The following is a 27,459-nucleotide window of genomic DNA, read 5'->3' as shown; positions in this document are numbered from 1 at the left end:
TCAAGTGAACCTGTATGCTCGAGCTTGAATATATCTTCACGGACTGCGGCTTCTGGCCGCTCACCTACCTGGCGTTGGAGTTTATAGTGACATTATATATATTTCGTCTCACAACAGCTCTAAATGCTTCGCCTTGTGGCTTTTGTCAGGCGCATGAATTAAATAGCGTGTCCTGCGTACTGCAAAGTTTTAGCTTGATTGTGATTAGGTGGGGAACCATCAATATTGTAATACAACGAACTTTTCCCAAAAATACCTTATTGCGCAGCACTTTGTGAAGTTTTCAGCGAAAATAGACGCAGTAAAAACTGCAGTAGGTTGCGAGGGTCATCGTTGCATAGGAATATCCAACAACGCGCCTCTTTTTTTAGTTCAATTGCTGCTCATCTTCTCATTGTGAGTTTTTCAATGCAGGTCGGATGTAACCTTTCTAAAATGTGTATAGCAGTCACATTAACGATGACGTTGGAGTTTGTCGAACCCTCAAGAAAGATTTAGGGGTTGACAGGGCAACATATAAAATGCATGCGAGGACAAGACTAATGGATCGCGCAGCCTTATAGTGGCTCTGAAGGGTATAAATAAGCTGTAGCTGCTTTTTTACGAAGACAGCAGAACTTAGCTTTCATCACTTAAAGCTGTTACACGCCAAACTTCGGCCGTGTAATTCCCACAAATCCTTCACCTCATTCAAATGCAAATCAGTATAGTAGATTTTATCGTATTCTTCTTTATCGTATTGCATTCACCACCTTCAGTTAGCAATGTCCATTTGCCACATGACACTTCACTACACATGGTGTGGTGAAGTGTCATGGTGTGGTGAAGACGACCTCACGGAACCACCTGCACTATACAGCCCTGAATGAAGAGCATAAAGAGGCTCAGCTGTGTAGCCACAACCTGGACGACCAGCTTAGTTTTATCGTAAAGGCCTGGGAGATAGCTTGGGTCCACAGTTTACGAGTATTTTACTGAAGATATGGTGCAACCAGATCAAAGCTATCTCACCTGCACTAAATAACGTACTTCTTCTTTCGAACTTACATCGGTCTTTATAGCAACTTTAGAGCTTCACCTTGAATCACAAAGTTTAAATTGGTGATCATCAGTTGCTCTTGCTGAACGTTTTATTAATTTCTAACGGAATATGCAAAGATTTTTTTCACTTCGTTTTCTTACGAATTACCTTCTAAATGTTTAGTCCTGCTTGCAAATTTCTTTAGCATAGCCACGTTTATATATTATAAAAGCCTTGTTTCAGCTTTCATTTTCCGTAGCAGCCTAGAGTTGCGTATTTATTTCTCTCACTAAATCAAACCGACTGGCAAATCTTTATATGGAAAGCTAACTTGTGATTTGTTCTACACTCTAAGAAAAAAAAAAAGGTGCCGTTTAATTATTCATTGCGACGCATGTGACTTTCACGTGTATAAATAACTCTTTCTAAAAAGACGCTTACTCTCTTTTCAAACGTAGCGTCCTTTAACTCTCCCACTCTCCCAAAGTCAGCTTACACATATGAGAGAGATTTGTGGCAAAGAAGAATTAGATGACACCGTTTTTTTTTTTTTTGGAGTATACTGGTGACCAGAAGACGAACATTGCTTCGCTTCGTAGCCAAGCAGCAAACTTTCATTGGTTTTTACAGAATGAGACGTTCGCTTGTCTCCCCTGTCTCGCAACGCCCAAATTATTCCTAGCAACCGTACCGTGTTTTCGGTGTTGGTAAGCTTGCTGAAAAGCCATGTTTGCAAAATTTAACATAAATACGAACACTTTTCTGAAAGGTTATAAAATAACAGCCATTGCAGCTTTTAGGACTAGCTGCTCCAATCTGTTATCACTGCTTTTCAATTCGCACCGGATTCGGTCTCACAAGATTTATACTGGCACGACCCAAGTATACTTTTGCCGTTTTAAAACTACATTGACGTAATCGCATCATTTATTCATTGTGCAGTTTCTGCATAATGAAGTGAGACTGTTAATCCTAAAATTTTCAGCTGCATTTCTTAATCCGCCACCATAGGAGTTCTTAAAGTAACCTTTGCGACCCCCTTATCTTACTTCGCCCACTCTCACTGTGTGCCATAAGTGTGCACTTCACAGAAACAGTTTAGCTCATCTTTCGAATCACGCACTGTTTAACGTGCCGCCCATAAAGGAGGCACATCATCACCTCCGTACCTGTAGCACCTCTCCGTACGTTGTCATGTACCTGGCACGGAATTTCGATAAACCATGCCACGTATGCTTCAAGTCTGCTTTGTGAAAATGCCTGCATTAAATAAATCATGATGACGTGATACCAAACGCAAATAGTCTTAGTTATTCAATATAAAAAAAGAAAGACATTCACATGTGGCTACAACAACCCAGTCCATAAATGACACCTTTTTCTTCACTAAAAAAAAATATTCATCTCTTCCCCAGCAATATGCCGGAAATCAATAAAATTTATATATCTCTCTCTTGATGCTGCGCAGTGATGTTCGCGTTAAACATTTATCTAAGTGATGTAGCACTGAAACATAAGTTATTTTATTTCCTGAGTCTCGGTCGCCAAAAGTACAATAGAAATATGAGGCACGCTATAATGGGGAGTTATCTTTTTATTTAATTTTGTCTAATTCTGGCTTTATTGCCTGCTTTCTGCAGTTCCTTTTCCTATGTCAAATGTTTTTTTTTTACTGCGACATATTTTATTGCTCATTTTTCGCACTGCTGTTTGCGACTTCAAATAATCCTTCGACATTCACTCTTTTAGAAGGCCCGAATCAGTCTCTCACTGTATGGGACCCCCCTAGTTATGTAACACAATTTCTCCCACTGCTTCTGACTACAGCTTCATTTTCAGCACCTCGGTCTCTTCAATGTGCTCCTAAATCTGATTTACTGGTGTCCATGCATTTCTCACTCATCGAAGTGCAGCCGCCGTGGCCGAGAAACAAACCTAGGCCCTCGAACTTAGTTAGTGGAGCAACACCATACTGAGGTACCAGAGTAGCTTAGTAAGTATGGTACCATGGTAGCAGGTGGATAACTGTACGTCTCTTTAGGTCACAGTATACATTATAAATCTACGATGTCGTGCAAAGAGGTAATATTCATTGTGAATTTGTAGAAAAAGTTTTTTTTTCTCTTTGCGAAAATTCGTGCCAACAGCTCACCTCTTCTTTAGACTTACCACTACCACGTTGTTGCACAGCAGAACTTTCTGATCACTGAGCCTCGGGTAGATATGGTGCCAATGCCAACGCTTGCATGGAATGTGTGCCTGTAATCATAAAAAGTAAAAGACAGAATCTTGCCTACGTCATACTTCTATTTATCGAGCGCAATGCTCTATTTTACGTTGACCAGTACTTTTCGCTCTAAACTAGGTTTTTGCTCGAGTTCATTGAAATTGCTGGCCTGCGCATTTAAAAAAAAGAAAAAAGCCTCGCTGTAGCCACTCCTAATTGTTGCTCACATGAGCAAAATATTTAAGTGAGTGCATACAAGATTTGTATTGATTATCAACACACATACTGAGTCTAAACACACAAAATTTAGGAAATAAATATAACCATAAAAAACGTACATGAAATTTTATTTTGGACATTTTTTGCGCTCAGAAACAATTTTCCTAATGAACGTTCATTATTGTTTGAACATCTCATGGCAGTCAGCATAAGGAATCACATAATCTGATGTTTTTAAAAATGTCTTCGTTACATATATGTGAACCCCACATTTCATTAAAATAGAGCTTTCCCTGCTGTTACTGAAAACAAATATGCTCGTTTGTTTAGTTTAATTTCGCATTAAAAAAATACCTGCAGTATCTTGTAAGCAAGAACTCTACACAGTGCTATAGTGGGCATCCGGGTTTGTAGAATAATTGTCAGTAAATGTGCTTTAAGCTACGCTTCTTGAAGATTCGTTCTCTGTTTTCAGAAGTAAGCCGTAGTGTGTAAAACGTAGCTTTTCGCGGAAGAAAGGAAGTTTCGTGTCAGCGTCTCACGAAGTATATATGAGCTCAAGAAGCATGATACTGTTTTTGCGGTGTCATTTCAGTGTAGTATGTAGTGTTACGTTGTTTTGTTTTGTTTTGTTTTTCGCTTCAGTTTAATGCTCCCGTTGTATGCTATATGATCCTCATGTAAGTGGAAAATGTCATCGTTTTTTTTTCTGATATACTTTCCGAAAAGGCAGTGTTTGTTGTCTTGATACGGGAGATGCGACGTCGTCGTCAACTCTATGGTTAGCCCTAAATTTTTGTGTAAAGTCGTGGTACTCGAAATCACAATGTTTTACCAGCCTTTCCTTGTCGTCTGTGACAACTTCGCGGCCTGAACCTAATCCGAATTCGGGCCTAGACTGAAGCCTTAATATGCCTAAACTGTTTCCACACACTTCCCGCGCATCTAGCCGTTTAACAGAGATAGGTGTGCTAATTTTTTGAAAATTATTAAAATGAAGGTCCTGAATCGGGTACACGGAGAAGGTGGCGGTGCTGGAATTGACTTCTTGCGTTTTTTATATACTGTACGACATCAAATAAATACAAATTGGACAAATCAATAGAAGTATGTCCTCCGTAATATACATCTTGTCTCGTCATATGCAGTATTGATTGTGGTAACATAAGGTACGTGGAACCCGCATACAGTGTACCACACTCGACAGGATAGCGGACAGGCAAGTTATTTGTTAGGTTTCGTAATTTTGACACTGACAACGCTAGACGTCGAATACAAAAGGAATATCTTGGGCTCTCGTGCCTTCCGCATTCTTCATCTAGTGCTGCCTATAGACCTCCTAATTATGAATCCTACACACAAACTCACTATTCGTGCTGCTCTATAATTAAAAATCTCGGAAGAAATTCAGAGTCCGTAGAGGACATCCGAACACCTACACATTAATAGCCAGCTTTAACAAACAGTACCCAAGGCCAACTAGCGCAAGCAGTATGCGAGTAAATACGAGATGCCAGGGCGCCACCGCTCACAAATAACAGAGGGCCGTAAAATGCATACGTCTGTGTGGGATTGTGTGAGCTGTATGCGTGATAACGCAATAAATAGGCGAGCGCCGCTCCAGTAGCCCGTTGTCTTACAACACTTGTGAAGGCATCACTTCGAAGTTGCACTTGCTGGCCAAGCGGCTCCTTCACACGTGTGGGGCGCCTGCACCAGCTGGCCAGAAATGGCGAGGGAAGATTCTCGACGTTGGCACAAACCACGCACTCTTCTTCCAGCGAAGGAATGCGCGTTCTCTAATAACAAACAGCCCTTCGCTGCAAGAATGGCCTGTGGTTCGTACGGCCGAATCCAGGAAACACCGTGCCCTGCAAGACAAAAGCGTGACAGGGGCCGGTCAAGGGAATGCATGCGTGTCAGGGTGGCTCTTAAATCTTCACCAGAATATATGGACTCTCTGGCACTTTGCAACGACAAACAAGTGTTAAAACAGTGACGTTGTATACTTGAAAACTATGATGTTCCAGCAGTATACATATAACTAAGAAAGAAAGTTTGCCTGTATAATTCGTAATGTTGCTTTTGCGGTGACACAGCTTCTGTCGTGAAAAATAAGCTGACAGAAAATAGTATAGTACAGAACACGTGTGCCACAGACTACATAACAAGCAGCAGGTGTTTTGAAGCAATTTGGCATCCTCCCTTTCGGGATACGGTCGTACAATGTCGAGATAATCATATAGTTTCATACGATCACACCAGAGAGAACTATGGCGCTAGTGTCTATGGAAGCTGCAACGCACAGAGCTTCAGCCAGCACGAAACTAATGGGTAGTACACAGATTCGTTTATTCTTCGTTATTTCGTCCTGAAGCCACTTGGTCACGAGACGACAATCAGCAGCTGCACTTCACCGCTTTAACCTTTTAGGCTCAACAATTCAAATCGGGTCACAAAACTCACAGTGGTCCGTTCTTCTACACGAAACAAAACCAAGACACAGCCACAAATATAGCCACAACTGCGTTTGAAGCCGGAAGCACCAAGACAAGTTTGTGCAATGCATTCATTCCCCTGGTGGCTGAACGATCACAGTGCCAGAGTCCCCTTTAGTTAACTTTACACAACTCTATGTGGAACCGCGTCGCAAAAGTTTCGCTTCAAAAAAAAGAAAAAAAAAAGAAATCTTCTGCACCTGAAAAGGGCGACTCAACACCATCGTAAGGCGGCGTCGAGGCAAGCCCCTGGCGCCCCCTCATGGGAAGCCTAATAAAGTTTATTCCTCCTCCTCTCCTGCACCTGAAAAGCATTTTCAGAACTGCGGATGTCCATTTTTTTCAATTATCCCGGTTTATTTGGGATGGACAAGCCTGAACTACTTGTATGAATGAAAGAATAGCATATTAGGGGTTGTTTTTCTCGGTTAGACTCAATCTTAATGGAAGCCAACAGACATTGAAGCCAAGGAAAGCACAGCTGACAGTATAACTTTCTCCGCTTCATTCTCCATTGGTTTTCATTAAACTAAGTATTTGTGGTATATGATGAATTAGGCTCAGATAGCCATTTAAGACATGCTGTAATATGGGCCAGTTTACCGTTAATTGTCTCGGATAATCACGTTGTAATTTTTTTAGAGATGCAACACAAAGAGCACTCATTTTTTTTCTTTATTTTGGGCTGTTTCTATAGAGGCTGAAATTTCGCTTGAGCTATCTCTTAGGTATAGGCGAGATTTCAGAATTTCCGCAGTTCTCGAACCCTCGGCAGTTTTGTTTCCGACAGTAAACATGGAACTAGCTGTTCCTTTTGTTCCATTTGAATCGTTGTGCTGTACGTCACAATACCCTCGACAAGACAACGTGCATAAATGCTTTTTCTATAATGTTTTGCCTTTTAACGATCTTTTATATCGTTTTTCTCTCAACAGGTATCTGTATCTTTAAGAACGTGCACCAGTAAAACAGATTCATCGACGTTGTAAAAGCTAAAAGGTACTGTCAAACGTAATAATAATAGTAATTTTTGGGGTTTTACTTCACGAAACCACCATGAGATTGAGAGACGCTGTATGGGTTCGGAAATTTCGACCACCTTGGATTCTTTAACGGGCACCTATAGATATAAGCACATGGGCCTCAATCATTTTCGCCCCCAATACTGTTAGGCAAAGTGCGATGTTGGGAGATGACGTGTTTCGTGACTTCTTCTAAAATCTCATTGTTTTTGTCTGAATAAACAGTGAATGAATGAATGAAAATATTTACGCCGATTTAATACAACAAAAAATCTGACAAAATTACACAGATGCTTTGCCACCTATTCGGCTGACATTCTCAGTATATGCACTGGCACCAAATAGCAGTGGACTGAGTGACCTCTGAACGTTTGGTAACGTTCGGTAACACCGAGGATGCTACCCGCGGCGAAATATCTATGTAATTTCGTTATATTTTTGTTGTGCTAAATTGGCCTAAATCATTCAGAATCATGAACTGACCGGGCTTTCGGAACATCATTGCGTTCGTGACTTATATGAGTTACGGAACAGATCACCAAAAATGCGACTACATTATGCAGATATCGTAAGCGCTTCATTGAGCTTATCTTATTTCTATATAATGTCGGAGATTGTCTATATATGTCCAGCAGAATTCGTTTTACACACACATGTCTTATACTGCGCTTCCTTAAAAAAAAAAAAAAACAAGCTTAACATGTGGAGCCGCGTATTATCTTTTCACCTCCCTCCCCCTTGCGAATCGCTGTAACGGTCTGTCACAGCTATTGCGCGTATACACTCGTTCTCGGTCGGTTAGAACTGTTGACAGCGCGTCCCCGTCCATTGATATCGCGTCGGAACCGCCACCCGTAATACCACCGTGAAACAGCCACACACAGTAGCGAACAGTATATATACACTGGGGGAATATGAACGGCTGTTCCAAGTGATGCGGCCGCGTTAAAGCAAAGGCAAGCACAAAGAAAAGAAAGGGAGAAAGAATCGGTTGTAAAACACCCTGTTTATGGGCCGTTCCCGAAGTTTATGAGACAGGCAAGGGCTGCCTTTCGGAGAGGGGGCGCTGCCGGCCACCGTCTCCGCGCTCGCTGGCGCAGCTTTCGTGTCGCTGGGATTGCCCGAACTTGACCTGTTGGCATCACGGCTCCAGGTTTTACGGGCTGCTTTGCTGCTGAGGTCGACGTAGTGGCCAGCGGTCTCACCTGCGTAATAGGGACGGAAACGAGGGTTGTGATTGGCGGCTTTCACTCGTAGTTACGGCTTACCGTAATAGAATGATTTGACGTTTAGGAGAGTCATATACCTTCAGCAGCAAAAAAAAAAAAAAATAGCATCCTGGTGTAAAAAACGTAAACACGACTTCTGCAGACTTCTTTATATACATTTTCATTTAAAAGAATATAGAAATAGTACAAATGGTTATTCTACCATTTTTTTTTACCATACGGGATAAGAGAAGTTGTGTCTTAATAAAAGATCATTGTCGTGGAACAGTGCGGAAGTCATAATTCCGATATTTTTCGCATTCTTACCATGTTGCCTGGGCGTATGAGCCTCAGCCGAAAATAAGCATTTTCGCCTAGTCTTTCATTCCGTTCGAAGCCGACAAAACTGGTTGCAGCTTTCTCGGCACTCTAGAATCGAGTTTACGAAAGCAGCTTTTCGGCTCTATGGCCCAAGCTGGGCGATTGGAAATGACTATTTGCTTACGCTTTCCGTTGACTTCAGATTCTCAACCTTCGCGCGTGAAATTTCGTCAAAATTGAAAGGGCTAGTCCATTCTCGAGAAATGGATAGTTAGAAGGAGCACGAAGTTTTTTTCTACTTACATGAGCGTGTCTCTTAATTTTAGATATTTCCGACAAATGTGTTGTTCATGTTGTTTTCTCCGTCCCCTGTAAGGTTATTCAGCCATTCAGTTTGGCGGCAACAGGAATTTCAAACGAAGCCATCTATAGCGTAAAAAAAGCATTCACACCGTCTTGTGACATGCCCGACAAATTTTAATAATGTGCTCCCGCTTAAACCAACTCAAAACGTTTCGTATGCTATTCCAATAGTTGCACACGTTTTCTTGCAGAATAGGCATAAATAAATATATTTCCTTTATTTTCTATATTGTTCTTACTGAAGCATATGGAATTCACGGAGTGACATGTAGAACGTTTCAGTAGGATTATGTGATCGGATTTTTTTGTATTTTTCAGAATCCAAGATACAATATTAGTGCATTTTAGCACTATTACATGGTAATTGCGGAAATATCCGACCATCGCGGTCAGCAAGTCGCCTTTTGAATCTGTAGCACACGTACGTATCGACCGCTATGATCATCTCACGATTTTACAGGACACAGCGAGATACTCAAGCCCTGACTGTGGTACACTTAACACCACGGAATCGTAAATACCACACAATTAAAGTATTACCATCAGCGCTAAGACACGCTAACTCACGTTTATAAATATTCTCGTAAAAAAAATTAAAAAAAAAGCTCCCGGGGAGCCTAATCCGACAGCTCACTGTTGTGGTTGTGCAGGGCTGCGGCAAAACGTTTCGCGAAACCAAGATTATCAAAGGAAACAATGTGCATGTATAAAGGGAGAGATTTTCGAGACAGCCACGACAATGCGCACTTTTTATCAGGTCGCGCTTAAAGTACTGGATAAAGTCTGGAAACCGGAGGTTCTTCGTTTGGTTTCGGGGATATATATCCAGTGTTTAACAAGAACCTGATTAAAAGTGTAGGAATATGACCGCGCTTTTTTGTAGTTCTTCAGAAATGGTTATTTTGCATGACCCACAATTGTTTTACCTATAGGTACCGCGCTTTCTATCAGGCCTTGAGACCGATTTCCGGGGCACACGTGGTGTTTCTGATTCACTGAAGTAACGGTGTTTCTTCAGTAAGTGATCATGTTTCAGTGCCTCGCTGTGTTGTTTCTTGTCCCCATCCTGTGTCTTTCGTGGTTCTCCATGCTCAATCACGTGAGCTGTATGCTCCATACACAACGGCTAAGAATTAGCCAATGCTGGAGCTTTGCGCTGCTATCTTTTTCTGTATAATGATAACAAGCTTAATATATATTAATTGTGAGAGGAGCTACTCGCGATTCATTCAGCCGTGTTTTCTCCTTCATATAGTTTCTAAAATTATAACGTATGATAAAAACGTTTAAATTTTGGAAGATGGAGCACACTCGATCACCCTGCTTGTGGCAGCATTTCTTTTTATAAAAGAAAGCGTATCTTGCTGTGTATAGTCTGCGAAAGAAAATTACGCCTGTTTAACCCTTCTGAAACACTCTGCACAGTTAGTTATAAGTGATATATTTGTGGCGAGCACCGGATGACGTTTTACCGAAAGATCTCACCGATTTTTTCATTGAAGCTGTGGGGCACAAATCAATATGCGTTACGAAGCGTAAGCATTGCATATGAAAAGAAATTTGAAGAAAATAGCTTAAAAATATATATATGTTTAGTGACTGCTTGAACGCACGATTCATTTTGTGCAAAACCCCCTGATTACTGATTTTTACTCACTTTTTTAACCTAACTATATACAAACACTATGCAATTAAAAAACATCCGCAACCTAATCTTCTACCTAACGGTCATTCCACGTAAATATAGTCATGACAGCCAACCGTTGCATGTTTCACCCTTTTTTCTAAATTAATTATTCGAGCAAGGTAGCACTCACAGAAAAGAAAGAAATCCGGGATGGTAGTAGTAGCGGGCGGTAGCCGTTGGGTGCTTTAACAGGCACCGCAACACAACTATGACCATTAATTGTCAGAACGATTGGGTTTATTTTCTCTACTAGATAACAAGAATACCTACATCACGGCGTGTCGTCTGGATATATATCTGATAGCAATCATTCTCTCTTTTGTGATGAACTGGGACGCGACAATTCAGTTTTATGCTGCTCGCTCAGTGGATCTTTCTCGTAACGCATGGAACGATTGCTGGAAAACCTTGAGCAAGGTTGCGGTGAAACGTATTTTGTTATTACGCGGCTCTCGACCAGCTGGTAATGGGACGCCAGTTTCCGAGTCATCGAGCAGTTGTTACCAGCGCAAACGTCTGCATCTAACGTCACTGTACGTAGTCCTAAACATCCGGTCGCGAACGTACGGCTACAAAAGACAGAAGCTCATCTGCAAAGAAACAATCTTCAAGAATGTATACAACATACAGGGAGCAGACATATGGGGCAGCGCCACTCCTCGGGGCATTCTCGTAGTTATTGCCCGGTTCTTCATGGCTCCCTTCGTAGATGGCGACGCCGTCGTGTTTTTCGAGCTTTCTCGCTTCTCCGCATGGGGTCCCCTCGACGCCTCACTCAGCAGCTTTGCGAAAAGCAAGTTAGTAAAAGGGATGGGTAGACGAGTAGGGCGGAGGGCGAAGACCGGTGGTGGCTCCTCCTTGTTTTGGCCATGTTTTCATGGCGGCCGTGTTTGCTACACGGCTGGTGTCAAGGAGATATCGATCATGGTATTTTTTGTCGCGCCACATCGGCACTCTCTTTTGTTTCTGGCCAGGGCTCGCTTTAGCTCGTCCTCTTTGCGATAACGACACACAACGGCGGGACTCTCTCTTCTGTATTCTCTTTTGAATTAATATTACGTGCAGTCGTCTTATGGACGCACCTGCAAAAGGCAACTGAAAGAGGTCAATGCAAATGCACAAATGTTGAAACAAAACCGCGATTCCGAGCACGAATGTTGTCTCGTTTGAAGAGCAACGAAAGGAAGAGCGACGAAGTATGATGCACTAGATATTAGAGGCCATGCATGAGGGCAAATCTATGACCATGCCGAAACATGGTAGAAAAGAAGAAGGTAGATTCTTATGTGGCCTAATGTCGTAGACTTCGTGTTCTGAAAATACCGTGCAGTGATAAAAAAATAAAATGTCACTATCTATGAAATAGTTTTCCCGAATGTTTTATTTTTTTTTTCGAAGCTATGTCTAGTAACTACAACTTTTTCGTTTGAATTAGATGATGCTGCCTGCCGGCTCAGTGGAGCGTAAATATTCGAAAGCAAGAGTTTGGTAATAAACTGTCAAAACGTGCAATAGACGCTATTTATTTATTTATTTATTTATTTATTTATTTATTTATTTATTTATTTATTTATTTATTTATTTATTGAAAAAATACCTTACAGGCCTGAAGGCACTGAATAAGGGGGCTACATTGAAACGATGAAGTAAACTCGTATAAAACAACACTGCAGTGCATAATATAATTATGACAAAGTACTTCGTAAAAAAAATAACAATCAAATCAGTCATCGTAATTCAACAGTTCACAAAGAGCAGAACAGCACTTCAATCAAAATAACGCACGAAACTTCACATAATAAAGCAATAAATCCTGACTAAAATATGATGATGAGCCTTAGTAACTTTCACGAAAAATACCGCGTGCGTTAATGTAACCATAATTTCACCAGAACTCGACAATGACCCAACGCTTAGAAACTACAAAGTTCGGCGTAACGCAAGTAATTTGATTAATATGGTGTGTTTTGTATGCATTCCAGCCTGAAGGTGCAGCTTATTTAACCACAAATTACACTGCTGCTATTTAATACATGATCATATATAAAATCGAACATAACCAACGTACCATATGGTTTTTGTACTACTTGTCAATTATTCTATCAACGAAGTGCGGTCGCAAATACCTCCAAGGCTCCGTAGATTCATGCTCAAGCAAACGCCTTGCCATTTTTAGTTTCTAGTTTCAATGATTTTGGCCAGAATGCTGTGTGAAAGGAAGTTACAGTTATAGCGAGTTCACAGCTTAGCGAGGAAGACTTTCATGCGTATATGTGCAACTCGGCAATAAGTTGCTCTAAAATACATCGCGTATAAACAGAAATGAAATTATATTTATAATTGTGCGATATAGGGCATTCTTCCCGTGTCCTTCCTGTGTTTACATTTTATAAAGGAGGGTCACGATAACTTTGCTGTGTTTCTTTTATTCCTCAAATCTTATCGAAACAGCAAACAGAAATACCTCAAAAATAATACAGATAACTACATTACTCTGCTTAAAAGTACGAAACATTTTGAAAAGCGAACTTCCTGGCATATAAACTACACAGCGCTGTCAAATAAAAATATCTAAAAAAAGCACTCAGTAGCTCCTAAAGTAATACAAGTTTAATACTGCGAAGTTATTAAATTAATTAGCCAAAATTGTCTGCATAATTCATTTATGTATACTCGATTTCGTTTGCTACACCACACACTGTAAGGAAGTGTATATGTCTCGCCATAAATATTGTATTTTTTTTTTCATTTGCCGCACGCCATTGTAGTCAGCCATGCATAAACGTCCTGTGCACCACCCGTTCCGTGCAGCTGGAGGTCATAAAAACGACATCTTATTGATTTCAGCGAATATCAGTGACAACACCTAAGTTATACAGATACCGAAACACTGACTCCTTAACTGGTATGTGGATGTCGTTTCATTTGGGGCTACTATAATCACGGAGGGGGTAGTGTTAATTGTGCCTTCAAATATTGATTGTGTCTTCGAATAACGCAACTAGAGCTGACAGCACACAAATAGGCATAAAATTGAGCTTTGAGACAATGGAATGCGAGGAAAAAACCAGTGTTGTCGTGTGATGATTTGAAGTTCGTGTCATCGTCCCTGCCGCTCTCTTCTTTTTATTCCATGATTTGTATATTGTTGTGGTGTGGTTTGCTGTAAACTGGTAGATTTCGTGCAGAAAAAAAAATAACGCAAAATGGGATTTTCAAATCTTTCTTGTAACTACCCTGTAACTGTAACATGTAACTACCCTTCGTGTTTGATTAACAGCACAAGTCATGTAGAGACTTGTATGCGAAGACAAGTTTACCTGTTTAAAGGCTTTCCAGAGCCAATATTGTTAATATTGCTACCTCAGAAGCTGGCAATGCAAAAAGAAAATGCAATGTGTTAACAGCTCATTCGTGCTACTGTTAAATTCTACGCGATTGTTCATAAATTCAATCAGAAAGACAGTTTTCTTTCTACATTTCACGGTGTATAAGCAAAGGTATACCTATATACCTTCAATGAGACAAGTTCAAAATGTGGCGAAAATTTACTTCAGTTGAGCCACAACCTATGATCGCATTTAAATATGAACAAACTTGGCAAATTTATATTGGAAGTCATTGTTTGTCTTGGCGTAGCCTATAAAGTTAGTAATATGCTTGACGTGGCATGCAACAACGAATGCCTATGTCTTAGGTAACAAAAACAACTAATTCAGTTTTCTTATTTATCTTGTGGAACATGCAGGTTTGGACCGCACAAATTACCTTAATGTGCCCCTGCTGTAGCATTTACCATTAATAAACCAACTCAAACCTAGATGAGGGTCAACGCCGAACGACTGGGGAACTGTACCAACATATGTCACCAACCTGTACTGTCACCTTGGCGAATTGGTCTTAAAATACGTTAGCCTTCACATGTCTTCGTGAATTTGCTTTCCCCGTGTGGTGACGAAAAAAATCTTTGAAATGGAAACGCCTCTGGAGAAAATGTGTCCACAGTCGGTTACCTTTTTTCTTCGTTGTCAAGCCGCTATCTTCACCAGCATGCATGTCTCGCTTGGAATTGTGCTTTTACGTAGATAAACATGAAATGAATAGCAAAAAATTCTGGGCCCATGACCAGAAGGAAACCTACCAAGCACTGTTGCGCGTGCAGTCATTCAATTTCTGGACGAATCAAAAATAGCACAAAAGTACTAAGTGAGGAAAAAAAAATGGCTTCACGTTATTGTTAACCAGCATGTTTGGCTACAATATTCTTGTGTTTCCATTTTGGCAGAGAAATCTTTGTCAAAGCCTATATTTGTTGCCGTTACAGTGACTGCTTTCAGTGACTGATTTCAGAGACTGCTGCCAAGAGTTATGATAATCTTTTACAACATTTTAGTGAACTTTCGTGTTCTGTGTGGGCATTTCGATTCCGTGAATACTTGTGCGTTCTTTTTTAATTAGGCGTAGTGTTTTGCTATATGTGCCTATGTGTTTTTTTTTGTTTTTTAATATCCGATGACGACTGTTGTGCAAGAGCAGAGGAGTATAGCTTGCGCCACGCATTGGCACCAACCTTTCCTTATACACATTTAACACAGAAGACGCTACAAAAAACATTATCCGGCGTACGGTGCAGTGCACACTCTAGACTTCGGATGTGTGTGGCAGAAATATAATGCACGAGGGAGCCATGCATGGCCATCATCTTAGCTCTATTAGGTGGACTAAACCTTAAAATGGAGTCAGTAAAATGCAGTACTACAATCTGCAAGATGCCGTAACTGTCATCTCATTTAACGCGTTCTAATGAAATTAACATACCTAATTCATGTTCAGCACATTTCCAATCACCTATACGTCTCGTGTCTGCTGGACACGCAATGTCTGCTAGTTCCTATTCTGACTGCGTCTAATTTTGTGTACCTCCCTCATGACTTTTATCCTATACGGACTATATTCCTCTTGTACACAAAAAAAGTTTTGGTTTGTTCACGCATTCACTAATACATATGCAGCTCTTTTTTTCATTTTATAAGGCCAATCACCACACAGCCCAATTGCAGTTTTTATTGTGAATTTATATTAATTGAGTGACTTCTGCGATCTTTCTTATATGCTTTCATGATATGTGTTGCACAGATGACATCTGCAGTGGATTTCTATACGCGACTTGAGCAGTTCATAGTCGTTTAGCAGCAACCGCTTGACAGCCATCAGTTAAACAAACTCCGGCAACCACTGTTTCTTGCACAAACAGTCCTCAGCAAGCACCAAATGGACATTAGCGCTCAGGCAAGCGAGTGGTTGCATAAGTGGCCACTGATCCGTCGTTCCATTTTCTCATTACGTCGTATACACAGCGTTCTGAATAAGTTATGTGCCATTTATGGAAGAAGCTAATTGGATCGCCCAAGTTCAAAGTGAAAAGTGAAGTTTTGTTCGTCTGTTCGGAAGCACCTTTTGCTGTACTGTAGGCGCTGAATAATTATTCCTGAGGGCTAATTTCTGTTTGAACGAGCATGGTTAAGTCGTGTCCAGTCAAAGTGGATCGTCCCAAACGTCTTTCCTATTATTTTGCAGCCGTGTCGAGGCAATAGGCACACCGTCAAGGTCCAAGTGTGGGGTCTTGCTCGCCTACGATGTAACAGCACCAGTAGGCAACATCCATGTGAGTACAGCGCACGAAAATATCTTGTTCGTCAACAGTTCTCAGGAAAGCGTTTTTTTTATACAGGAAAACTACAAATTGCCAATAAGCTACTTTTCTGCGGATGGAAAATCTCGTCTCAATTTCGTGTTTGTTTAAGTAGTCATTCATCATTGTTATTATCGGGTATTGCTTGATATCCCACAACACAAGAACTTTCGCCTTATTTGTCGGGCCCACGATATATGCATCGTCCAAGCAGATCGAATCAGTCACCTATTCTTCGTTTACATTGGCCACAATCGGCCGCAGATGACCACATGTCATGTTATTTTCTCGATTATTTTGTGTGTGCAGCTATCAGCTTGACATTTGCACTAGGCAGTGGCATGGATGGCTGACTTCAAATCATAGTTGGTTGTACTACTATCTAGTTCTTCTAGAACAAAGTCGTGCTGAAGAATTCAACTGTTATTTTTGTATAGCACCTGATATACAACGTGTGCAGATTACTACCTGGACAAAGCGGTACTCGTCTTATAGTTCTACACTTACCCCCCCCCCCCCCACACCCATTTTATCATTCATCCGCCAGTTGTTGTTGTTTTTAAGTGTTGTGGACGTCATGCAAGTTATATCAGCATGTGTACAATCATATATAGATATAGGATGATCTCAGGATTGTTCACTCGTGGATCGACATTGGTGTAAGAAATTCGATTTTGTAAGCAGTATAATTGACATGGAATAATAAGGGGCTGCTTTTGTCACTCACGCTTGCAAGGTGCACTGCACCGGCAAACTTGATGTCTCACTGGCTGTGTTGATTACTCTATATAATGATATTACGCGTGCTGCGTTTATGATCATTTGTCATTTCCCACGACACGCTGCAAATGCGTACACACAGTCAACGACGCCATTTGGCCCTGTTCCCACTTTGAAAAACAACCCCATATTCTCATCGCTTTAGCTGGACTTGGTGGCGGGCTATTTAGAAAAAAATATTGGGAGCCTGGTCTCGTATCATCCCATAGGTTTATGCTAGTCCTTCTGCAATGCTGGAAATGAGCTGACCTAAGTGCCAGACTGCGCCTGCATTTTATTATGCATGAATTATCATGACTCGATCGTACCTTTTACATCCATATTTTTTACTCAACTCAACTCAACTCAACTGTACCCCGCACCATGTGCAGGGTCGGAAACGGCAGTCTATTTAACCTACTTTTTTGTTTCATCATCGCTACCTCCCCCCCCCCCTGCCAGGCCGTAAATAGGAAACCAATAACGTAGTGATGGGGTAAATCACCGCGAACATGCCACCCCCACATCCCTGTCTTTTTTTTCTTTCATGAAATACAGAGCGTAAAACGTCACCTGCCTTCTCGGCCACACTTGAGACCAAACACATGTATGCCGTTTCCTCCCTAGAAACAAATATCTGCCTACGTCACTGTAGCAAAGAAAGCACCATAATGACATGATTTCTCTCAGAAGAACCAGAATCTCACGGCTGGGCAGTCCTCTCGCTCTATACTGTCTATACTCTAGCTCAGAACGCACTGATGGGGCGTTTGAATGAACTGCGTATTTCTGGGCGGACAACAAGGAACAGCTTCTCGAGGACGACAGAACGGAGGCGACATATTCCGAAAAACGTGAACTGCCCCCAGAAAGGAACACGTGCCCAAACGGTACAACTCACTTGTCACATTCTTAATGCATGCCTGCGACGCTGCTGCTTCGCAGGAACTGCAGGCGCGTCATCATCCATTCGGCAACGTGATCCTCCCGGTCGCACTCGGCGATGGCTTCCTCGGTTGCCGGGACGCCGGCCGAGATGGGTCACGTGGCAGGCGCGGTCCAATGAGCGCCGTAGACGCATACCTGGCAGTTTTGTCTTTATGCTTCCTCTCGTTAGCCCACGCAAAGAGGCAAAGACCACGGGCGGGAGAAACAACCGGTGGAGCCTCCCCTCCCCCCCCCCCCCTGCTGCTGTGTACGGATAATCTGTCGTATACCTGGAGGGGTGCCTTGCGGCGGGCGATCCCCCTTTCCCTCTCACGGCAGTCTGCACAATGGAAAGCGCGGTCGGCAACGCGTATCGTTTCTTTGGCACAACACGAGCCGAGTCACATTACGCCAACTGGGAGTGCGCGGAATTAACTTTTTTGTTCGTTTTCTTTGTTTACCTGGTCCACAGGCGCAGCAGATAATGTTCGAATAAAGATGTTTGAGCTCCTATAGTGATTTCAAGGCTGCCTCGTTCTGAGGGCGTCCTTGGTTTCTATCGTCAACTCTTTTTTTTTTCTGACATTTCCGTAGGAAAGCTAAACCCGGTATCCTATGGATGGAAAGGTGGGCTAGTTGGTAATTCATAATTGTCCAGCGAATTGGGACCGCGGGAGGAACACAGACACGAAGCAAAAAAAAGGCACGCAGCACACTGCTCGTGCTGTGTGCCTACTCTTTGCTTCGTGTCTGTGTTCCTGCCGCGCTCCCAGTTCTCTGAACAATCATGAAGCCAGGTACTTCGTGTAGCAATTTATATTAATGTCCACTCGCAATAGCCTACTGATTATTTTTCGCATAAAGCCCTCCCAAAAGAGAAACAGACCCAAGAACCAGCAAATGTTTTTAAATAACTCAGTCATGCTAGAATATGAATAATTTTGCATGGCGTAAATGTAAACACATTAACAACAAGAGATATGGGTGCTGATTAGACAGCCTCATAAAATATTGTGCTAGCTTTAAATGAATGTGGCAGCTCCGCCGCGGTGGTCTAGTGGCTAAGGCACCCGGCTGCTGACCCGCAGGTCGCGGGCTCAAATCCCGCCTGCAGCGGCTGCATTTCCGATGGAGGCGGAAATGTTGTAGGCCCGTGTGCTCAGGTTTGGGTGCACATTAAGGAACCCCAGGTGGTCGAAATTTCCGGAGCCCTCCACAACGGCGTATCGCATAATCATATGGTGGTTTTGGGACGTTAAACCCCACATATCAATCAATTAAATGCATGTGGCAGTGAGAAGTAGACGTATACAGGACAGAATGAATAAGGCAACAAACAGGAGTAGCTGACATCCTGGTTGGTAATATGAAAAACAAATAGACCTGGCCTCGATGCACAGGACAGACAACCGGTGCTACAGAGTGGACACCATGCAAGGGATGGAAAAATATTCTGAAAACGACAACGAGTCAGTTTGGACGACCTAACAAGGACGTTCCCAGGGATAAAATAAACTCTGCTCGGACGTGATGGGGTTCAGTGAAGATCAATGAGAAAGGCCTTCGTCCTGCATACAGAGGACATCCGCGTGATTGTATGCATGAACTTGAGGGACAAAATAGACGTGGGGGACATGGGCATAAATACATACACCTTGGGATATACACCTTGGGAGTCTATGCTATGGTAGCTCGTTCCTCTCTTCCTTCCTCTCTCTTTATCATTATTTTTAAATATTCAATGTATGAAAGTTCGGTTGGCATAGGCCGCACGTTGTCGTCCTTCAACAGGTTCGAAGCCCTAAATGACGACAGAACGCAAAAGGAATACTTTGAGAAGTATTACACGTGACGACAGTGAATATGCACTGCCACGCTGACTATAACACACGTTGCAAACATCAAATATACCACTTTTGTTGCTCGACAATATGGTATACGTTACTTCCCTGTCGGCGTTTTTTTTTTGTGTTTTTCCCTTGCGTGTTGAATGACGGTATTGCTTGACCTACTGTTCTCTGCCGATAATAATACCATAACTCCGTAGCTTCATCTTGCATACAACCACGGGGAAGATAGGGACAACCACGTTGAATTCAGAAACGATAATAATACTTGCAAGTGACCGAGAATGAACGTTCAGATTGGGTAATCAAGGGAATTAACCAATTTATTAATCTTATTAGATATCGACAATGTGGAGTGCATCAACTGGTGATTAACTAGCTATGGTTGTACCATTGCATCAAATTTCAAGCTACTTCAGACTATTGCCAAAAACTTCAGCAAGCATCACCCTAACGTCATTTAGTGTTGCTGACTTGGTCCCTGACCTTAAACCCCTTGCTCTCTATGAAGGTAGCGAAAGGTAAACAAACAAGATGTCTTACTGATGCCAGTAAACAAATGTAATATAGTACTTGAGTTCCATCCTATAGGACCTACGTAAAGCTTGGTATTGTGTTTTCTTTATAAGAGTGCGGGGTCTATTAGATTTTTCATTACACTTAATTTAGTATGACTATTCATACGCAGGGCTTATTTGTTTTTACGATTGTCAGTGCTTCGGTGCCTCCTGACAGTGCCGAAATGGCAGAAGACAGAGAGTAAAATCAATTTAAAATGTTAGAAATACGAATGCCAGTTACGCTCAATGTGCAGAAAGGCGCTTTGGACCATGTTAAGTACCGCTTCTTTGTTTGTATAGAAAAAAAAATGTACAGAGAGTTACACACATCTACAGGAGGAGTGTCTTGACACGTGTTGCTGGGACTGACTGATAGCTACATTGATTCTGTAACAATGATTTTAAAGCAGTGCAACTGCAAGAGCAGTTATAGGGCTGATACCCGTGTTCCTCCAGCAGATACATCGTTGACAAACCCTCGCACGTTGTTTCACGAAAACATCGGTGTCAATGAACCTGTGCGGAGGCAATTTAAACTCTGCCATTAACGCTTCTTTGATTCTACAAAGTGATACTCCTCGTTATGGCTTTGGATCATTTTTGATTTAGAGATATACATACATAAATCAATAAATCAAAGACGCCAATAAACTGCTCTGGGGCACACCACATAGTTTCGTGAGAGACCTTAAAAGCACGCAGCCTCACCATACTTAGCCGGTAATTTTTTTTTTATGAATATTCGTAAAAGTCTGGTCTGGAAGGTCGTAAATTTGAGGTTAATGCCAGGCTGTTCCTTTAACCGAGCAAAGTGCTGCAAGTGAGGCAAAAAACCGCCACACGGCAACACCACTCGGGAGCGGAGACGACGAAGCCGTGCCAGCCAGTTAGAAAGGATCCTACATGCATGGGCCAAAGGGGTTGGGCAGCCCGCCGAGGCAGTCTCCGGCGGCTGAAGGCGGGGAACCATCGATGCTGCTGGCCTCACAACTGGTTCCTTCGCCTCACTCCGCAAGGCGTCATTATGTTCTCGCTTCCCGCACAGTGTTCTGGCCCCTCTAGCGTGTGGATGTGCAGGAGCACATGCAGGAGCACGTGTGCAAGCAGGAGCACGTGCACTGCATCACTTTTATGCGCGTTAAAGTATATATGCCCGCCAGTGCATGCCCTGCGGGTATTCTTGGACGGACGGACATGAAATGATTGCCAAAGAGCAAGAATGTCGCTTGCATCAGGCAGGCTGGCTCTCTCGGGCATATAATTAAGTACTCCCTCCCCCCTTTCTCCTATTCATCTGGCTTTCCTCTAATCACACGCACGCTGTATATAGCAACCAATCAAGCTCGCCGCGCCGATTAGAACGCGTTTGACGCACTAGATATACGACGGGTCTTCGATGTAGCAACTTGACCCTCTCGAGTCAACCACCCGACCTGCTACCTTACGTACGTGGTTGCGCCCGGTTTGGTGAGGTTAGAGCGTTTGTCCCCTGGTCGTCGGCCACGCCGTGCCTACTATTAGCCAGAGAAAAGCCGGCTTCGCGGAAATTCCTTCAGGAAAAATGTCTTCTAGCTCATGTTCGTCCTTGAGTATCTTTGTTTCATGAACTGCTGCTGTCTCGCCTGCTCGTCTTTTCTTTCTTTGCATTGCCCATCTTCGTAATCCTTCGTCGACTCTAGCCACTATGCCGTGGCGGTACTATGGTACAGGTAAAACAGGCAGTTACAATGGTTGCTTGTTTTCAGAATTTGGTGCTTCATCTCAAGGTGCTCTCTATCATCTACCCATGTGCAATTAGATGGCGATTTCAAGATTCAAGTTCTATAAAAATTGCGGATCCAGGACCCGAAACCCTCTTGTAACTCATGCATAGTGTTATTAACGACAACCTGTAAAAAAAAACGCAGCTTGGCCTGTATGCACATATGCTGCCATGCAATCCAAAGCAGGTGTGCTTGGGCAAGACGAAATAAAACGAAAAAAAGAATGCGCAACGTGCTCATGAAATAAAAGACAAGGCCAACAAGATTCTCATGCACACTTACATTTTTTTTTGTGGGGAATCAATTCGATATCCGATACGAACACGTGCATACGCTGATGCTTAAGCAAAGTGCTCACATGGACGAACTACATAGTAATTTTTCCGGTACGTATACAGTCATCCACATGTTTCCTCTATCCCTATCGTTTGCTGAGCATCTGAGCGTGTCGAAAAACGCTAAAAAACGCAAAGAATTTACGAACGCAAATATACATAATTTTGTTTGTGCATTTGCACGCTATATATTGAACATGCTAAAGAGGTAACTCTTCAACTTGCTCAGTTGCGATCCTTGATTTTTTTTTTATGTAAAGGAGCCTGTACTGCACCTGCGGGAAAGAGTAAATTGCTGCCATTTCGCCCCGGTGTAGGCAATGATGCTCATGAGCTACGCCACGATGATTCTGTAAAGCACAAGGTCTAAGCAGACAAGGTTTCAGACAAGCAGACACGCATTCACGATAGTCGATGTTGCTTATATGAACTATGTATGCCAAGCGCAGGATCGAGCCTCTCCTACTTGCATCACATGCATGTGACATTGGGAAAACTCAAGGCACGTCTTCTGTAGTGTGACTTTGTTAGAACACGTCACGGCAGAATATGAAGGCAGTACTTCATTTGCAATGCGGCTTTAGCCTATAGAAGTGTGGCACCTTCTTAGCTAGTGGCAAATCAGCGTTTGTGCGATGTGTAACACAACAGCACTGTTAGTGTTTCTGAGGGCTCCAGTTGCCCTATAACGAAACTTTATGAATGACCCTTGTGTACGTACGTGTGTTTGTGGCTGTATACGTTATATACACGTACATAAGATTATCGTAAATGTATATAGTCGTAAACCGTCACCTAGAGTAGCAAGCCAGGGTATTATCTGAACATCTCCGGGACTATTAATAAAAAAAACTATTTTTTATCTCTTACTTTAGGACGCGTATAAGTAAACTATTGATTAATAAATATTCGTCAATAACCGAGGGCGCTGCGATGGCTACAGACAATCTACTTTCCGCAGTGCAAGGAAAACACGTAAATCGAAGAAAGCGTCATGACATCCCCTACAGATCGCCATTGATAGAATCGGTGTCATACACTGTAAGCAAAAACTATCCGAGTTTGGGGTTTTTGCGGCTCATGACCTCTGAAAACTCTCTCGGGTTTAAAATTACTACCTCGCGTAGGAGTAAAAGATGGTACATGACATAGTTTTACCACCACCTCTCAGGCAAGTAGCAAAAGGATGTCAAAATCCAGTTTTACCACTTAGGGAGTTTTCTATCACGTGATTTTTAACCTGCGTTTCAGAGTTTATTATCACGTGACTGCAAGGTGCAGCTGCTTCGGCGGCTTTTGCCCCATACCCCCCTTGTGACGCTCTCAGTGAATACTGAAGGTACGCGAAGCCCACAGATGTTTTTTTTTGTTTGTTTGTTTTTTTGCATCGCCGTGCCTCTGGACTGACCTCGAGTCAGCGCACTTTCACTGGAACTTGGAGAAGCATAAGCACAACAAGCGAGAACAGCATTCTTTGAACCAAAAAAAAAAAGACGGGGGGGGGGGGGCTCTCAAAAGAGAAAAAAAAAAGAAAACCTGCTGTGGAAAGCTGTCCTGCATATTTTCGCAAAATGTTGCTTTTGCTCGGCGGTGGCCTTGGAGACAGACAGTGCAAGAAGCTCGGTATCTGTGTGTCTGGTTGGGCTGATGGATCTCACGTGTTTCCTACATCACCGAGCGACCATGCTCTTCTGAGCGCCTCCGAACCTGCACGTCGCGGATATCTCACTTCCGAGCCGAATCGTGAAGATCTGCCAGTGGTAACAAAATCAATCTGGTGTCATCGTCCGTGCTTGCCTGCTGGAGAAGCAATAAGCAAAATGCTTCACTCTGTCGTCGTCACCGAGCCGTGGCCACCAGTGACCAGTGGGAGTGTGTCGCCGGGGCAGGTGAAAGAAGCATCGCATATATTTTGTTCCACAGTAGGCGATGTCTGCATGAGTAAAGTGCTGCCCGAATTGCCCACCTCATGCACCAACTGTTCTCAAACATGCAGCGCGAAGCCGATACGAGGCAGACGGAAACAACAAGAGGCTGCCCGTGAGCACGAAGAAAACCCGGTAGTGCATGGTCTTTCGTTGGGAGTGTGCATACACCGCCCCGTCCCCGTAAGACAGCGGTGACGTGTTCATTTGTGTCTGAAATGACGACGAAATTCGCACAGGATATGTGTTCTGTGATCGCCAGCTGTGTTTTATCGGATAGCCGTGCTCCTCGAAAAGGCCTAGAACGCCGTCGGTAAGCAGCTTGTATGCAGGCGTGGACCGCTCCTCTACGCCCGTTGTGATGAATACGTCATGCTACTGTGTTTGTGCACCGTCGCTGAATGAAAATCATTGAGCTACCATGCTTTGTGCGTACTTAGGTATATTTTGTGGACTTGTGCATCAGCAGTGCTAACACGCGTGGGGCAAAGAGCCCGGTGTGCCAAGCAATTATTGGATAATCAAAAAGGTGAGATCGTGAATATTTATAATAAAAGGTTGGTGTGACATTTAGTGCCCTGCAGCCCACCTGAAGCTTACGCTTGCACCTTCTAGCGTTGTTGTTATTCGATGCAAAAAAAAGAGCTCTCCTACCGGTACTACATTGCCGGTCAAAAAGTCGTGCCTATATATATACCGGATTGTCGAATGTAGTCGAGCAACGCGTGCCGTCTGTGCTAGTGGTGTATTATTCTGCATTTGTTGTGTGTGCGTGTTTGTCTGTATGTGAATGTATGTGTCACCAATTCTGCCGTTCAATAAATTCAATCAATTCTGCTATTCAATAAATTTGTCGACTCTGGGCGAATGCACCCGTCATTTTTATTTTTTTTACTACCAGAAATAACCCCCAGTAATCACCTCAAAAACCTTGTGAAGGTAGTAAAAATTTACTCTCTCTATACTCGCTGAAAACCTCACTGGGGTAAATAATTACTACTCTCGCTACGTTCAAAAACTCAGCACGAGAGTAAATTTTTACCTCGGTAGTAGGTGTTAAAAAAAACCCAGGAAAGGTAGTGCGCTAGAGGACAAATGGTTTAACCAGTTTTTGAGGTTATTTCAGGTCATTTTTGTTTAGTGTGTAATTACTCAGCGCTGTCAAGAACGTAGCTAGAATGCACACACGCACTTTTTCATAGCCTTATTGTATTTCGTGTGTCAGTGGCAGCAATCTAGTTAATAACGTAATGATACCTCATTCGTTCGGGTTTAATGTCCCAAAATTACCATAATATTATGAAAGACGCCGGTTAGAGGGCAGTGGAAATTTGGACCACATGGGGATCTTAACGCGCATCTAAAAGCAAGTACACAGAAAGCATTTTCGCGTCTGTCGAAAATGTAGCTGCCGCGACCACAATTCGATACCGCAACCCACGGGTCAGCAGCCGGGCGCCATAACTGGTCTTCAGAGGCTGCTTTCATTAAAATTGGTTTAATCACACAGCATAATGTCCATAGTTCATGGCAATGCAACATTCATTTCCATTCAATGAGTAAAAAAAAAAATCCAGTAACGTTCCGTCAGACAAGACGAAATGAGAAAAACAGACACGGTGCTGTCTCATGTTGTCCTGTCTGACGTGACATTGAATTTCGTTCAAATAACGCAGCAGGCAGCCCTGTTCAGCCCACTTGTGCATCTGCCTTCAAACACGCAGTCATTCGAACTCTCCAGCAATAACTCTCACACAGTGACGTCGCAGAGTGAGCATGTGCAAACTCACTGTGAAGTGTTGCCATAACCGAGTATATTAACTCCTGATAATTTTATTATCCAACTGTGTCCGCTGTGATTGCGCGAATAAGCGCGAATCTACGCTCGCACAAGTGCGTATACTTGTCCGCACTAGCTGCTTGCAGGGGCAGTCAGTGTAACAGTTATTCGTTAGAGATGAATGCACAAATTCCAGCTCAGCTCATTGTACACATAATACAATGGTTTAACGCTATATATGTATTGCAGGCGTAAAATACAATCGGTTTCAAGTGGATAGTCACTGTGAGAAAAGCAAATAAATGCCTGCCTCTTTTCTCCAGCTCGGATAATCTTGGATCCTCTAGTTTTTTTTTTGGTATCATGAATAAAGAGACAAACATATAAACAATCCAAAACAACCGTATACCGGAGACAGAACGAACCAATTGAAGAGTGAACAACTAGCACAAACACAGGAGTTAACACGTGAGATTTCTCAGAAGCATGACTAGGGTCTACAGTTCCCAGAAAGTGAAACGAAATGAATAACGACTCCAGCTTTATATATAAAACTGGTTTCAGATCATAAGGAGCCTTCACCACACGCTTTTAGCAATAATGTCACAAATCCCCGCAGAATAAGCGTCTTTTCTCCACCACCTCCCTTCCTTTCTTTCTCTTTACTAAGTGCTTTACGAACCTTTAACAGTGAAAACTGGCCATACGATGGGTAGCGTAGAAATTTAATTAGTCAAATACGATCTATCCGTGATTATCTTGAGTAATAGCGGTATTTTTTTTGCAACAAAAGTGTCATAATCAATTAATCCCAGTGATGTAGTTAGGTCACCTCAGTGGGATTTATCAGGGCTTCGTGTGACATCAATATTCCCACCAATATATCCCACTTGTATGACCGAACTACATTAGTGAGAATAATTGATATCACATAGAACACCATTTTAATAATACTGATCCCAACAAAAACGTAGGGTTGTAGCGAATGAGACGCAGCACACATTATGCAACCGATAAATGTGGACAAAGCTCGTGTAAGCCTCGGTCTCTGTGAAACCGTTTATGCGGACGTAAGAAGCGTCGAATTCGTCTTTACACGCAAAATCTACGGGCTGCTTTCTCCACGTGCGTGCCGAAGTCGCATTAATCTCCGCTAATATCCCCGGCATCTGCCTGGCATCCGAATTATCTCCCTAGCCGGCTTATAAGCCTCAAACCGCGTCACCAGCCTTCTCGAAGGAGTGTGCATGGTGAAGGGCGCACGTTCAGTCGCTCGGTGGAGGGAAAACATCTTCTTCACCAGCC

The 27,459-nt window shown here is 42.7% G+C and overlaps 1 protein-coding gene across 1 annotated transcript in view; it reads left to right on the top strand.

Moving 5' to 3' along the window:
• Nucleotides 1-27,459, top strand: part of LOC119172359 (uncharacterized) — a 253,269-nt gene that overhangs the window by 68,653 nt on the left and 157,157 nt on the right. Inside the window, exon 2 of the mRNA XM_075893660.1 lies at nt 16,144-16,231. The gene's annotated coding sequence lies outside the window, so the exon portion shown is untranslated. The remainder of the gene's footprint in view (nt 1-16,143; nt 16,232-27,459) is intronic.

This window comes from Rhipicephalus microplus, chromosome 4, assembly GCF_043290135.1.
Source record: "Rhipicephalus microplus isolate Deutch F79 chromosome 4, USDA_Rmic, whole genome shotgun sequence".
Taxonomy (NCBI): domain Eukaryota; kingdom Metazoa; phylum Arthropoda; class Arachnida; order Ixodida; family Ixodidae; genus Rhipicephalus; species Rhipicephalus microplus.
Note: the sequence above shows the minus strand (reverse complement) of the source record. Positions and strands in the feature narration are given on the sequence as shown.